The sequence below is a fragment of the Aegilops tauschii genome, chromosome 3 (genome assembly GCF_002575655.3).
Source record: "Aegilops tauschii subsp. strangulata cultivar AL8/78 chromosome 3, Aet v6.0, whole genome shotgun sequence".
Classification (NCBI taxonomy): Eukaryota; Viridiplantae; Streptophyta; class Magnoliopsida; order Poales; family Poaceae; genus Aegilops; species Aegilops tauschii.
This window is the reverse complement of record NC_053037.3, coordinates 613,999,326-614,014,678: the sequence shown is the minus strand read 5'-3', so window position 1 is coordinate 614,014,678 and position 15,353 is coordinate 613,999,326. Positions and strand designations below refer to the sequence as shown.

The window sequence follows — 15,353 nt, the reverse complement described above, 5'->3', positions numbered from 1 at the left end:
CTTCGTCCGGAAATACTTGTTGGAGAAATGCATGCAAATGAATGTATCTAGAACTAAAATACATCTAGATGCATTCATTCCTCCCACGAGTATTTCCGGACGGAGGGAGTACTACATTGTTCTGCGCACATGCACCCCAGTCTTTCCATAATTTTTCACCAAACAAGCACGCAATTAATGTGACAAAGTGTAGCAATTCAAGCAATAACATGTGGGGCAGATTATCCCATTCAAGAAAGAGAGGTGCGCAACATTGCAGAGAGTTTAGCTGGGCAGGACAGCGACCCCACCACGAGAGCTGGGCTGCCCTTTGATAATAGTGAAGAAACTATTCCAGAGATTCGGTATGTAAGTCATGATTATCAGATTAAACATGATGATTGATCCAACCAAAATATTCAGGTTGTTTGGAGCTCTAGAGAATATTCATCTCTGTTGTGGCCTTTTCAGGTCCAGAATTTCAGCTATCGGCAATCTCCCTCTTTATGAGAAACTTGCAAAATAAGAGAGAAAAGGCATTAAAATTGCATCATAAAGTGAAATAACAACCCAAAACATAATAAATAATAGTAGGAAAACATGATGCGAAATAGACGTATCAATCTCACGATCGTGGCGAATTGTCCCGACTGCGAGGCGAATCATCTCCCCATCGAGTCTTTTGACAGCTTCAATTTGGAGTGAAATAAAAAGATAGAGAGGAAGCTATAATCATTCATCTTGCAATGAGATGATTCAGACAAATTAAACTAGCCTTAGTTTGATAAGATAAGCTTTGACAATGTACTAAAGTTCTTCCAGATTAAAAATTTCAGAAGGCCACGTGTCTCCCGAGATATCATTGAAGCTCTAGACAACATTTCAAAGCTAAGTTTTAACTAATTAATAATAATCAAAAGTAATATGTTGTATTCACAAAAAATTCACATATGTTTAAAGTTACATCAAGTATTTCACTTAAATTGATAAGTCGCAAACAATATAAACTGATAATTCATGAATTTCCTTGTCTTCTTCTATAGAAAAAAACACTATATATATCCAAAGTTTACAGTCTTTGTGCCCTTTTATGTCTTCTAAGAAAATAGTAAACAACTAAAAATCAACATTTCAAATTAAAATATCCTGTCCAAATGATCCATCGGTGGCATTAGATAAGCAATGCGTGGGGAATTATACTTACATGCAAAATTCATGTCACACCTTTAAAGAAATATATATTTTTAAGCTATATGAACCTAGCTAAAAGACCACAATAATTGGCATAATTTGAATCTTAGTTTATTCCCAGACAAGACCATTTGTCAAAGGCTTCGGTGAGAGTGCTCAATATTTCCCTTATGTGAGAGAAAGAAATTTGCAACTTCATGCGGCCAGCACATATATGAAAGACGCGCATGAGCTAGTTCAAAAACAAGACTATCATGTGAATATAGTCACTTGCCAAATCTCATCTAGTGTTGACAACAAATAAGCATCTGTAGTAGTTATGTCAGTCCCTTCGTGCATTCATCTATTTGGAAGGACAAAGCCAACAGTAGTATAAAGACAAAGCATGGGTTGGATCATGGGTTTTGCAAACTGAAATTTCAGCAAATCTGCAATCAGTATACATATAAGCAAGAAATCGATGAAATTAACACTTTTTAAATAGAAGAACAATGGTAGACAAATAGGAACCCATTTTAACATCTCGTACCAGCCTGCTGATCGATAAATGATTATTAGTAGAATATATATCATGTGTTTATCTCATATCTTTGCATTTTTTGTGTTTTGGAGAGAAGAATAAGAAATGATAATGTAGGTAAAAGGAAGAAATTTTATTGTAGGTGACCAGAAGACACATTCTTTTGCTCTGTACTAAGAAAAATACTACTCCCGCCGATCCATAAAAAATGTCACTGTTTTGAACTAACCTCTGTTCAAAACTGTGACACTTCTTTTGGATAGGAGGGAGTAGCCAAGGAAACAATAGTAGAAATTTTCATCAAGTCTTTGGATCCTTCCATTACCCATAAGTAGAACATACCAAAGTATGGAGTGAAAACAGTGACAAAACGTGAGTGCGAGCATTAGCCATAGGCTCCTTGTTCTTTCTTGTTGCACCTTTGCAAATTCAACACCACCTTTAGTAAAATACTTAAAATGCTCAGGTGTTTCAAGAAAATGTTAGTCACATTTTAGAAAATGTTTATACAATGCAAAACACTGTTCATATTTAAAACAATCATACACTCAGATTAATGTTCATGATATTTAAAAAATATTCATCACATTTGAAAAATGCTCATGTAGTTGAGAAAATAAGTTCATGACATTTAAAAATATTATACAATGTAAATAGTATTCACATGATTTTAAAAGTAATTTGTACGATTCAAAAAAGTTTACCTATTGACATTTAAAAAAAATGTTAAAACAATGGTCAAAGTGTATCAGAAGAATGTTCAACGTCTGATGAAAAATGTATAACATGTATTAAGAAATCGACATGTATTTGGAAGAAAAAAAAAGGAAAAATAAGAAACGGAAAAAAAAAATGGAAAAAATAAAAATAAAAACCATAAAGAAAAACATGTGAAAAGAACATATTGAACCTTCCTAAAACTAGCAAATCCGGTGGAAGGTTCCACAACCGAATTGCTGGGCCGGCCCACTAAGACGATTCAGCAGCTCGCACGAGAGGCAAGGCAGAGCGAAATCACTAATTAAGGAGTACTCGTTGCAAAGAACACTCCATCTTCCCAGGTCACGACAAGTAGCGCACATGCAGCGCGCCACTTGTCGCAACCTGGGAGTTTTCCCTTTTTTCGTAGATTCGTTTATTCAAAACGTTTTATCTCTTAAACCGTGCGTCCAAATCTCAAACCGTTTTCATCATTGGATTCCTCGTGTCAAGATCTTCAAAACTAGATCCCATATTGATAGGTTTTGATGAACTTTTTTTCACGAAAAAAACCGGACGAAAAAACCAAACCGGGAGCACGGTTTTTTTCCCTTTCCGAAAGAGGCACGCCCGTGCCTCTCGCGAAATCACAACCGTGCCTCTCGTGGAAGCAAAACCGTGACTCTCGTGGAAAGAAAAAAAAACAAAAAACGCGTTTTTTTTCCTTTCCGAAAGAGGCACGCCCATGACTCTAGCGAAAGAAAAAAACAAAAAATGCGTAATTTTTTCCTTTTCGAGAGGCACGGCCGTGACTCTCGCAAAAGCACAACCGTGCCTCTCGCGGAAGCAAAACCGTGACTCTCATGAAAGAAAAAAAAACAGAAAACGCGTTTTATTTTTCCCTTTCCGAGAGGCACGGCCGTGACTCTCACGAAAGCACAATCGTGCCTCTCGCGGAAGTAAAACCGTGCCTCTTGCGGAAGTAAAACCGTGACTCTTGCAAAAGAAAAAAAAACAGAAAACGTGTTTTTTTTCGTTTCCGAAAGGCACGGCCATGACTCTCGCTAAAGCACAACCGTGCCTCTCGCGGAAGAAAAAACGTGATTTTTCACGAAAGAAAAAAAAAGTAGACGCATTTTTTCGCGCAGTCGAAACGCTAAGGAAGACCAGGGGAAAGCCAAAACGTCGAAAAAACCCGGGAAAAAACCGTTTAAAAGCCGAAAACGCGTGCGTAAAAATAAAAAAAATCTGGAAAGAGCGTCCAGAGCGCAACACGTGGCGAATGGCTAAGAGCGCACCAAATGACGTTGATTGTTGCGCGGCTCCTGAAGGAGCGCTCGTTAACTAGTTGCTCCCAAGGCAGAGCTACGTCTCCCATTACGCGTGATATAGCGCCCGCATTTGTCTAGAGATTTTTGGTTGGTCCTCATAGTGCATCAAAGCCGAACCAGCAACAAATATCCTCCACCACAAAAGATATATCCCGCTTACTGCGAGTTCTATATGGCGCTTGCCGATAGTCTCATGCAACTTGGGCCAGCCTAGTAGTGCTCTGGTTTACTTTCCATGGGATTTAAGTTGAATATCATCCAGTTCTTTGCACAGCTAGGTGGGTATGTCCAGTTACGTGCTTGTCTCCGGATTCCTTTTTGCTTTGTCTACTTTTTTTGCTTCTTTTATGCTTTCTAGTTTCTTTTCCTTTTATTTCTGTTTTTAATTTTCCATTTCTGCTATTTCATTTACAATGTTTTTGAACATGAACATTTTACATCATGTATTTTCAAATATTTAATCGCGGACAATAAGTTGTTTATCATGTACATCAAGAAATGTTCATCATGCTTATTAAAATTACTCATTGCGCTTCTAAAAGTTTTCTTCATGTATTGTTGAAAAATATTCAGAGTTTATTTTATGAAATTTTCATGATGTGTCCATAAAATGTTCACCTGGTATTTAAAAATTTGCATTAGGTTTCAGAATTTCTATGACGTATTCCAAATAATGTTCATCATTTTTTCAAAAATTGTTCATCATTCTTTCAAAAATATCCATCATATTTTTTAAAAATATTCATCATGTATTTAAATAAATTCAATGTGTATTTCAAAAATCTTTATTTTTTTTTACCTTTTCCTTTTTATTTTTTCGTTTCCTTTGCTTTTCTTTATGTCCTTGCTTTTATGTTCATCTCATATAAAATATGTTCATAGTGTTTTATCAAAAATGTTCATCAAGTATTTTAAAAAGGTTCATCAAGTATTTTTACAAAAGTTAAGTGCATATTAAAAAATGTTCAATGTGTATTAAAAAAATTCATCATGCCCTTTAAAAAGGTCATTCTTGTATGGAAAAAATATTCAACTTCTATTAAAAAATTTCATCATGTAGTTTGAAAAGGTGCTTCGCTTATTTAAAAAATGTTCATTTTGTAATAAAATTGTTCGCCATGTATTAAAAATATATCCATCATGTACTTTAAAAAGGTTTTACTTGTATATTAAAAATATTCAATGCATAATAAAATATGTGTATCATGTATTTTCAAAAGGTTCTTTGCATATTAAAAAAATGTTCATCTTGTAATACAAATTTGTCGTCATGTATTATAAAATGTTCATAGTATTCTTTAAAAAGTTTCATCGAGTATTTAAGCAATATACCCAGCATATGTCTTTAAAATATGTTTAACATGTGTCAGAATTTATTTGTTGTGTATTACAAAATTTTCGCCATGCATCTACGGCCTGTTCTTTGTTTTTTTTAAACATGGTGTATTAAAAACTGATTTCCTTGTATCTAAAAATTGTTCATCGAGTTTTTCAAAGATTTCATCATTTCATCGAAGAAGTGCACCGTTTATTTTTTAATGACCATTGGATATGTAAAAAACATGTGTTTTTTTAAGAATTGCATGAAATGAGGAACTTATGAAAATAAGAGATACCTTACAAAAATTGTATCTAGAAAAATGTTGATGTATGTAAAAAAGATATTTTATGTTTTGAAAAACATTCACGTGTTAAAAAAAAGTAATCATGCATCTCTAAAATATATTTCCGCAGTTTATCTAAAAGAATTGAGGGGGGAAACAAGAATAATGTTGTGGCGTAGATGTTTTTTAGGCTAAAACCGCTCCACTTTATTGATCAATGATAACATTCATAGGGATGGCATTTATATCAGGCGGCTGAAGGAGCAAAAGGTGGCAGCCCTCAAAAAGATCTAGAGCGGATTTAGCGAGACTATGGGCCTCGATGCTGGACTCCAGTAGTCCCTCAAAGATGAAAGAACAGGAGGTGAACTCAGCTGAAGCCTGAATAATTTCCTTCATGATGCTTGTATAACTTCCTCGCAAAAAAAAAATGCTTGTATAACTCCCTCGGCATGCAAACACCTAAGCTGTTTGCTATCTGAGGCAATGAACACCTAAGCTAAAGAAAAATCATGAGCTAGCGCCAAAGGCATGCAATTGCTTCACGTGTTGTTGCATCAATAACTCCCAAGGTATGTATAGCAGATGCACATTTCTTCGAGTTTACTGATTGCATCCAATTGTTTGACAGTTGTTAATGATATATCAAGGAAGACGGGAGGAAGCTCCCGCCCTATTATCCGAGATCGCACGGGTTGCTGGTTTTGATAAATGCCAGTTCAAGCACAAACCCCGTGATACTGTAATCATCCCTATGAACTTCGTTGTTAATCAATAAAGTCGAGCTTAGTCCCCTACAAAACAAAAACCAAGCCTGAAAGGCTGGGATCTGCTCCTGGCATACTTAGCTGTTGCGCGTCGTACCTTCTTCAGAAAACAAAACAAGCATGAAATCTGAGATTCAGCACGAAACCAAGAACCATGGAAACATTTTATATCACTAAATATTAGTTTAGAGGGAGTACAAAACTTATAACCCAAAAGCTGTATGGATCTGAGAGAGAAAAAAACACTTTAAGATGAGCATAATTTGTGGAGCACAAAATGATCAGAAATTACCCATGTATGTTCGTGAAAACATCACAAAACGACATAGTGACAAGATGAACTAAAGTCACATCCAGATTTCAGAGCGGCACAGAATTTTAATCAACCCACGAAAGCATTGAAAGGTTATCATGATCTATATAGAAAACATAAAACTACCACATGTTCATGATTCATAGATTGTTTATAGCTAAAAGTTGAGAGAGTTTATCCTTATAATAAAATTGCTATATGACTTGATACGCAAAAAGTTGCCATGATCTTCATAATAAAAGTGCCACACATACATGAACTTCATATATATAGCTAAACAGAGGAAATTGCCATGATCTAGATAATAGAAGCCCCACATGTCAAGGATTTCATGTATATAACTAAAACACACAAAGTTGCCATGATAAAGAAAAAAACTACCATACCTTTCTACATGCCTGGACGTATACCACCGTCTTCTGGTAGATATTCCATGTGTTCCATCCATCTACTGTATATCTAGCCGAAAACTCGTGCCCTGTGGTGAAAACAAACATCAATTTGCTTTTCATAAGCCAAATTAACCAAAAATGCTAGTTTAAGGACACAATTAACCATGGACATACATCCTAAGTTGACGTGCCATTAACACAGAAGTAACCACAAGCAAGAACTGTGATTTACCTAATGTGTGGTTCAATAGTTGTCATGCCATTGTGTTGAGTGCCACCTGTTGCTAACAATTGAGCCAGGCATAAGCAACCCATTGCTCTTGTCACACTAACAGGCCAAAAGTTTGGCTTTTTACTGCCTTGATCAATCAATTGTCACCAAAATACCTCACTGGGACCAAAACACTTACTAGAAAATCTAAAAAAATATCCTACTTTGTCTCAATCCAAACTATGCAAAATTAAAAATGCATGCATCTAAGTGAGCGAACTCAAATTACTCTGATTCCAAAATCTTCACCAATCAGACTTCGCGTGTGATGTAGGTCCCACGCGGAGGGAAAATAGACATCGAGTTGCAAAGAAAATTTGTGGAAAAGAGACATAGAGCAACCATGTTGTGAGCGCAAAAGTTTCCATCATTGAAACATTGAATTTGCCACCAAGTACTTGAAAAAGTTGCCAAGCAAGTTAAGGCTAGCTAATTTTGTATTACCACTAGATCATGGTTCGGATTGTACAGCTGCCACGATTTCACTTTAAGAATCAACACCCCAACACTTCTCTTGTGCCCCCAGATTAAATTGTTCCTGGTTAGCTACCAAGTATAATCCGATTAAACCGTGGCGCGTGCATTTAAATTTAAAGAACAAAGCAACCATGTTGTCAATACATAAGTTGCCACCACTGAAACATTGAATTTGCCACCAAGTACTTGAAAATGTTGCCAAGCCAGTTAAAGCTTGCTAAATTTGTATTATCACTTGATCATGGTTCGGGTTGTAGAAGTTGCCATGATTTCACTTCAGGAATTGACACCCCAACACTTCTCTCATGCAACGATACTGCAGTGCAAACTTTTTACTACACAAGATGGTAGCTGCATGACTACTATGCAGGTAATTTTTCACTAAAACTAGATAGTAATATCATGACTACGATGGTGGTAATTTCTTACAAAATAATTTGATAATCCATGGAAAGGTGGTGGTTAATTTATAGTGAACAAGGTGATAAATTGACTTTTGCGAAATAAACTGACAACTACATGAATAGTGCCACTATGATGGCAATTATTTACTAAACAAGCTGGTAATGTTGTCTATTGTGGTGGTAGCTATTCAATAAATAAAAAATCATGATATACTACGGCGACAACATGTTATTACAAGCTATAAAACTGTCATGTAGTCATTTTTAAAATTATCTATAAATGTAGTAGCAAGGTCACTTGACAACCTCAATTAATATGCAGACCGTGACACAACCTACACTCATAGTGATATAATTAAAATGAGAATACTTAACATTAATATTCAAAATGAGAAGAGGTACCCCTTACATTGCCCATGGGGAGCGAAGCCTACAAGAAGAGGAGGGGATTGCCACCGAAGATGGTGGAAGTGAGCACTTATCATCGCACTCCTGCATTGTCTTGTAGCATTGCCAATTTCCTACACAGCAGTAGCATCTATCTTTATCCGGGTTGCATATTGGAATACTTGCACTCTTTTTGCACCAGGTATCAGGGTCATTGTCTCGGAGGCCTCTGCCATTGCCTGTAAAATTATTGAAACAAACATAGCATTAATATTCAAGGCTAATAAAAATAGAAAACAAGAAAATTAGAGGATATCATTAAAAAGGAAATACGACAAGAGTAGTGACACCTACATTGCCCATGAGTAGCGAGGCATACAAGAAGAAGTAGTACAAATACTGCATGGATGATCTTCATGCGCTCTCCCATGTTGTAGGCAATCGATCACGATTGTAATAGGGTAGCTATTCGATCCAAGAACAATAGCTTAAATGAATTATTCATGTCCAGCAAACATAAACAGAAATAAAAAATAAACTTTGAAAAATCATTTTTTGCGGGAACCAATAATCATATTTAATAACCATTCTTTAGTTTACACATCAAACAGGAGATGGACAAAAATCATGAAGTCCCTGCTCAACCATTTTCTACCTCAATGTTGCTATTACTTAAATGACCAGATGTTCAGATCAGCAAGATACCCGACACCAATGATCTGAAAATACCTGTCTGACAAAGCGACAACTGTTGCTACAGCTATATTCTGCTATGGATACTGACGGTTCCAGATATGTCCAAGAATGACGGTTCCGAGTGCCCTGCTATATCATTCAAAGGGAAGGAAGATGTGCCATATATCCTCATGTAGCGTTATTAATCACAGAGAATTTAAGATAGTATTACCTGTCTTTTTGAGACACCAAGGTCTGTTATCCTGTGATTCTGCAAGGTATACAGCATAAGTAAATGTAAGCATAAATCTCATAGAAGTGACAACTTTCTGATGCAGGAACAATCGATGAATAGAGCAAGAAAAGAGATGCATTAGTTAAATATAAAAATCCTCTAATCCCTTATTTATATATTATAACAGTACCAGACTAACAAGTGCAAAGATACTATCTAAAAACCAAAATTCTTTTATGTCAAAGATATCGTTTTAGAAATCCACTCCTGCAGGGAAAGAGTGGATTTCTAAAACGACAAATATAACAAATATGAAGTCACTTTCTTGGCCGAGAAATGTAAGTTTGTCATCTTGATAGTGCTAATCTAGATACCTACAAATGTATTCATGACCAAAAACAAATTAGGTAAGTTCAATCCCACTTCTACATTGTTTTGCTGGAACAATATGAGAGAAACAAGTTGGGATGGTAATCTGATATGTCTCATTTGTACATAATCCTGTTACTTTTGAATAGTTGAGTCCTGTAGCCTTTTCTAGTCTACTGATATTTGAAAGGGGAACATGGCAATGTGTTGAATTCCTTTTTATTCTACTCATGTGATGTCGCTTATCTTCTGTTTTACGTTATGTTTCCATGTGTATCTATAGTATGAAACTATGAATGCTCTACACTTTGTTTTTCTTGAACATGGTCAGGGCAATGGATCATTTCTATATGCTAGGTTGCCTTATTTTCTGCGGAGTTGCAACTTGTAAAGATGCACAATGATTCTGCAGCTCCAGTACTGGATGCTGACAAAATAGAAGTTCCTTGACCAAAGGAAAAAAGGTGATTCCACAACTTCTTGAAGCTGCTAGAGATAGTGAAAACTTTGAAATTAGTGACGACAAAAGTACTGAGGAGCAAGCTCCAGGGAGGTCAGCCCGGGATTTCTGGTAATGGACAACCTTCTTGTGGAGGTACTGCACATTGGCAAGCACAGATGGATTGCCTACCAAAATTTAAGAGGCTTCCTGGACCAGGAGCTCAGCTCACAGTCAGATAGCTATAGTGGACCAATCATTCCATTCAACTTCCAGTGCTGCTTGTCCTCCTATGACACTAGGGATGTGTTTGGTTCGGGTGGGGGTAACACAAACGGTAATGTAACTGGATCACGGTGGGATTTACGATGTAACGGGCAATTCATAGTTCTGTATGGTTCGAACTAGTAAAGGTAACATTTTACACACGGGTGTTTGGTTTGGGAGATCTCTTTGGGAGATCAAAGAGTAAGTGAAACATCAGTAGCTTTAACAGGAAATATATATACCGATGAGGCCACAGCATGCCATGATTGAGAAATGCATAGCCTAGGAATCTGGCGAGCCTTTGTAAGTACTTCTCTGTATGCCTACATGCAAGCGAACATGTGCACCGTGTTGTATCTAGTTTCAGGATCTAATAAACTTTAAAATATGTTGCATTATACCTAGGCGCATCCATCCAACTTTTATCCATAGTAGCTTAGCTTCACACTTGGTTACTACCAAATCAGCACTAAATCCTGAATGGATATTTTTTAGAAAAGGTAAATCCTGAATGGATAATATCAGAACCAAATAACGCAAGGAATTAATGCAAGTACTGTAAATAGATCTTAAAGTGGCTCGGAAAAGAAAGGAAGAATCATAGAACCAATTCAATGGCAGTACACATCATAAAGATAGATATGGCCATAAATAGAACAGATCAAAGTTGTGGTTGACTCACCAACTGGTGGAGGATGCAGTGACAAGCATGGAAGGGGGATCGCTGCGCCGCTGCTGGAAGCTGACTCCGTTGGGAGCAAGAATCCTAGTAAACAATCAAATCAGAAAATATAAAAATCAGTGCCAAACATAAGGAGGCATCTCTACATATTCATGACATCCACACATATGGAGGGCCTCTGGACTTGAGTGGGGCAGAGAAGCTCACCTGAGTGGTTGTAGCAAGCACGTCAGGTGGATGGTCTCTTGAAGATGAGCCCCACGGTGTAGCCTTCTGAAGAAAAAGTGGCATAAGAACTGAAGCCTAAGCAAAACATTCAATCATTGTTCACACGCTGCATTGGCTGGGAGATGCTAGGAAAACACTAAGATAACAACTTCAATAAATCTTGGAGCCAAATTAGTTACAAAACATCACCTAGATATTAAGCTCACCAATTTCATGTACAACATATGTTTGTTAGCCACAATTTCCTACTCTATCTATCATTTCAGGTATTCACATAAATTCTGAATTGAGCAGCCAGACTCAAGAAATCGTATAGTACTAAAAAGCAAAAATAAACACCGGACATTCCACTCCACGCACCTTATGCACAACGGTGGCGTTTGGTTCAATAGTCTGCTGCGTAGATCAAATACCACAAACTGGTCGCTTTTGGTACTTCCCTTTCGTCGGCTCAATATTACCAGTGTTCCTCTGTGCACCTGCAGGAAAAACAAGATTGGGATGAAAGTCAGGTCGCAGAGAGAGAGAGAGAGAACAGAGGGGCTCGCAGAAGCTCTCCTCATTCCCCCACCGCCGGAGATCTCCCCGTTCTCCACTGCCGGAGCTCCTCCCCGCCGCCGGAGCTCCCTGCTCCCCGCCAGTCACAGCACGCCGGCAGGAGAGAGAGAGAGAGAGCGGGGGGGGGGGGGGGGGGGGGGGAGGATGGATGGATGAGTTGTACCTCAAATGTGCATCGGTGCCCCTGGCCAGCCCCACGCTGCCCCGATCCAAATCGCCGCCGCCGCCGCTTCCTGATGCGTTCGTGAACTAGGCGGTGGAGATGGGGGACGTCGGGAAAGTCATTGCGGCGGCAGCCTCGCTGGCGCTCACGCACGACGGCTGGTTGGAGAGAGGTGGCCACCCGGAGAGAGAGCACGAGAGCGTGGGGGCGGTGGTGAAAAGGCAGGACGGCGTGGGGTGCCGCTCGAGGGCCAGGATGGTCGGGGCCGCGCTGGAGAGGCAGGGCAGCGGTGGGACGGCGGGCGGCGGTGGGACGGCGTGGGGCGGCGGGAGGTTGACCGGCGGCAGCCCGGAGCGGCGGTCCGTGGGGAATGAGTGAATAGTTTCTTTCTTTTTTTCCCGCAAAAAGAAAGTTTCTTTCCATTTTGAGTGAATAGTTTTTCTTTCTTTTTTGAGTGAATAGTTTTTTTTAGGGCCGAGTGAATAGCTAGGGATTTGGCTTAGCGCGTGCGAGGGGATCAGGGGAATGGGTGGCTTTGGGCCAAAAATATTCACAGGCTGAGGCCCACTTAGTGACCGGCTGTTGGCCAGGGTTATTTACGGACCGATGATTGTCTAAAAGAAAATTATGGAGTTTTCTCCACACACAAAAAAAGGACAGATGATCCATGGGCCATAAGAGAATTCCCGACCGATTGTTCGACGAGATAAGTTGTAGTATTCCGGACCGACAATTTGTCACTACACATGTGTTTTCCCAACCCACCGTCCGTTAGGTTTCCCCGATCAACCATCGGTCGGCAATAATGACTTTTGCCAACACACATCGATAGGGAATTCTGGTGCGTGGTGTAGTGGGTGTTGCTATTTGATTTGCTTATGTTCAGTTGCCTAAGTTTACTGACATGGTACAATTGAGTTTAAGCTACGTCATGTTGTGTTACTTGTATGATCTGACCTGGTTTTCTTTAGTAGATAAAGCGCATAATCACTACTAGAATCTGTAGATAGCCCTAGGGCTGAAATGATTCCTTAGAGTTAGAAAGGGCACTCTAAAGACATAAAGTTTTGCTAGGGTACGAACTAACAACCCAAGGGATTGTATTGTTTCCTTAGGGTTAGCTGCGAGACCCAAGGGATATTCACCATGTGGGACCGTACTGAAGCCACGTTGGCAACGTTCCTTAGGGGTTACTTCCTGAACCCTTAGGAAAGGTCTATGCCTAGTGTCAAGAAATGAAACCGTAGGGAAAGAGCACACAAAACTAACGGTTCCCACCGTTCCTTTACTAACACCGTAAACAACCCCTAGGGTTCTGATCTTAACTCTAGGGAGATCTGCACACACTTGATTTTTAAAATATGTTTTATACCTAAGAGTTATATTTTAAGTATACACAAAAAAAAAATCTACATGGAAGAAATACATGCGGAAATAACACGAAATATAGGTTGATCGATCACTTTTTCAGAAAAATATAAGTTCTTCAATCTATTTTGTGCACACACTTGATGGAAAGATATACATATAATAGTGAAAATAAGCGCATAATTTCTTTTAAGATTAGATATTAAAAATAGCTTAAGGTAGTTAATAGGGCCAAAATGCAGATGCTAATTCAGTACGGCCAAAATTAGTGTACAGGCGCGCAGATTTGGTCGTATTACGTGCGTATTCAGCCCGTCAGATTTCTTTTTTAGCGAGCGCGCGCACAATTTGTTCTACGCGCCAATCCTCCCCTGTACACGCGCCAAAATTTCCCCTGTACACGCGCGAAGGGTTTCCCCCATCCCCCCACCGCTGTACACTTCCCCCAAATCCCACCGCTGTGCCGAGAGCGCCGCCACATTGACCCAAACCAGCGGCGGCGCAGCTCATCCATCGTCCTGCTGCCGGTGCCCTGCTCAAGCCATCGCCACTGCAGTAGGGCGCCGCTGCCGCCGTTGCAGACTTGACCTCCCGCGTCTGCCGCCACCGCGGCCGCCGGCGGCGGCGAGGGCCTTGACGGACCTGCCTCCCTCGACAACTTCGGACGGAGGAGGCGGAGGGCTCTGTCGCCTCGACCCTCGCCCGACCTTGCCACCCTGGACGGATCCTACCCTCCCTCAACGACCAAGACCAGCCCGCCTCAGCTGTAGACGCGTGCTTCAAGTTCAGAAATCAGAACCAAGGTTCAGTTAGGTGAGCTCACATGCCCATGTTCCCTCACTTTGTATATGCGTCCATATATACAGTTTAGGGCTCAGATTGCAATTTTGTGGATAATAAATTGTCTATCTGTGTTGTGATTAAGAAAAATGAAGATTTGCACCTTTGCATATAGCTAATTAAGGGAAAGTGAACCTATTGGTAGATATAAATATATGCTAATTTGATAGCATGTGCAGAGTACTCAGATCTGATATGTGCTTAACATATTTATGTGGAAAACCATTGCTTTAACCTTCTCTAATGTAATAAAATGAAGTCTTTTGGTCCTTTGACGCCTGCACTGTGCTGCCAGTTTTTCCAGTTATTCAACCATGTCTCTAGAAGAACAACGTAGTTGGATGTACAGTGGGTGGAATGAACAGGGGCGCCATTCAGAAGAGTGGGTGCGCAACACAACAGCTTTTCTTGACCATGTTTTTCAGATTATGCCTAATGCGGACCGATTTGGTGTGAAGTGCCCATGCACAAAGTGTCATAATGGAGTCAGGCGGAAGAAACAAATAGTCAGAGTGCACCTTTGTCAGTATGGTTTCATGCCAAATTACACCAGATGGACATCACATGGCGAGCGTCCAATAGTTAGTACAACCAGAATGGAGGAGGATACTCACACTAGTAATGAACCACTAGTTGATATGTTGGCTGACATTATTGGGGCCGAAACACATTTTGATGATGTGGAGACCGAGCCAACAGCATATGCCAAGGAGTTCTACAAGATGTTGTCTACTGCAGAGGAGGTTATTCATGATCACACTCAAGTCTCTCACCTAGTTGCTGTCACACGTCTAATGGGAATAAAATCACAACATAATTTACCAGCAGATTGTGTGAACATCATCCTAGGCCTACTTGGGGACGTGTTGCCTAAGGGACATAAAATGCCTGCAAGCTTTTATGAGTGCAAGAATATGTTGGGTGTCCTTAAGATGCCATATGTGAAGATTGATGTGTGCACCAATAATTGCATGTTATACTACAAGGAAGATGAGACGAAAGAGAAGTGTGATATTTGTGGAGAAAGTCGGTATGAAGTTGTTGAGGGGGGAAAGCTCAGAAATAAAACATAGCCGTATACCTCGCAAAGTGATGCGCTACCTTTCTATCACAGAGAGGTTGCAGAGGATGTATATGTCGGCTGAGCTTGCGAAGCACATGCGGTGGCACAAAGAAGGAGAACGCTCATACCCA

General features: G+C 39.6%; 1 long non-coding RNA gene across 2 annotated transcripts; it reads right to left on the bottom strand.

Moving 5' to 3' along the window:
* Positions 1-5,900: 5,900 nt before the first annotated feature.
* Positions 5,901-12,354, bottom strand: LOC141042565 (uncharacterized). 2 transcript variants are annotated; one of them, XR_012205773.1, is made up of 9 exons: positions 11,952-12,354; positions 11,591-11,709; positions 11,210-11,275; positions 11,003-11,086; positions 9,243-9,281; positions 9,065-9,160; positions 8,690-8,800; positions 8,358-8,574; positions 5,901-6,882 (listed from the first exon to the last, which is right to left on the bottom strand). It is a non-coding gene; the product is annotated as an uncharacterized lncRNA (long non-coding RNA). The 2 variants fall into 2 exon arrangements; XR_012205774.1 differs by having other exon boundaries at positions 9,065-9,157.
* Positions 12,355-15,353: the final 2,999 nt, after the last annotated feature.